Source organism: Rhinoraja longicauda, chromosome 23 (genome assembly GCF_053455715.1).
Source record: "Rhinoraja longicauda isolate Sanriku21f chromosome 23, sRhiLon1.1, whole genome shotgun sequence".
Classification (NCBI taxonomy): domain Eukaryota; kingdom Metazoa; phylum Chordata; class Chondrichthyes; order Rajiformes; family Arhynchobatidae; genus Rhinoraja; species Rhinoraja longicauda.
This window is the reverse complement of record NC_135975.1, coordinates 1,976,814-1,977,362: the sequence shown is the minus strand read 5'-3', so window position 1 is coordinate 1,977,362 and position 549 is coordinate 1,976,814.

The window sequence follows — 549 nt, the reverse complement described above, 5'->3', positions numbered from 1 at the left end:
AACGCACACCTCCAGATTCAGGGACAGTTTCTTCCCGGCTGTTATCAGGCAACTGAACCATCCTACCACAACCAGAGAGCAGTGCTGAACTACTATCTACCTCATTGGTGACCCTCGGACTATCCTTGATCGGACTTTACTGGCTTTACCTTGCACTAAACGTTATTCCTTTATCCTGTATCTGCACACTGTGGACGGCTCGATTGTAGTCATGTAATGTCTCTCCGCTGACTGGTTAGCGCGCAACAAAAGCTTTTCACTGTACCTCGGTACACGTGACAACAAACTCAAACTTTGGTTAGACTGCACTAGGGAGTATTATGTGCAGTTCTGTTCCCCCCCCCCCCCCATTACAGGTGGGATGTGGAGGCTTTGCAGAGGGTGCAGAGGAGGTTTACCAGAATGCTGCCTGGATTAGAGGGTTTCATCTGTAAGGAGAAGTTCGACAGACTTCGATTATTTTCTCCGGAGTGTCGGAGGGTTGTAGTGGGACGAGAGAATGTATAAAATTATGTGGCATAGATAGGAAATGTCAAATATTGGAGGTCA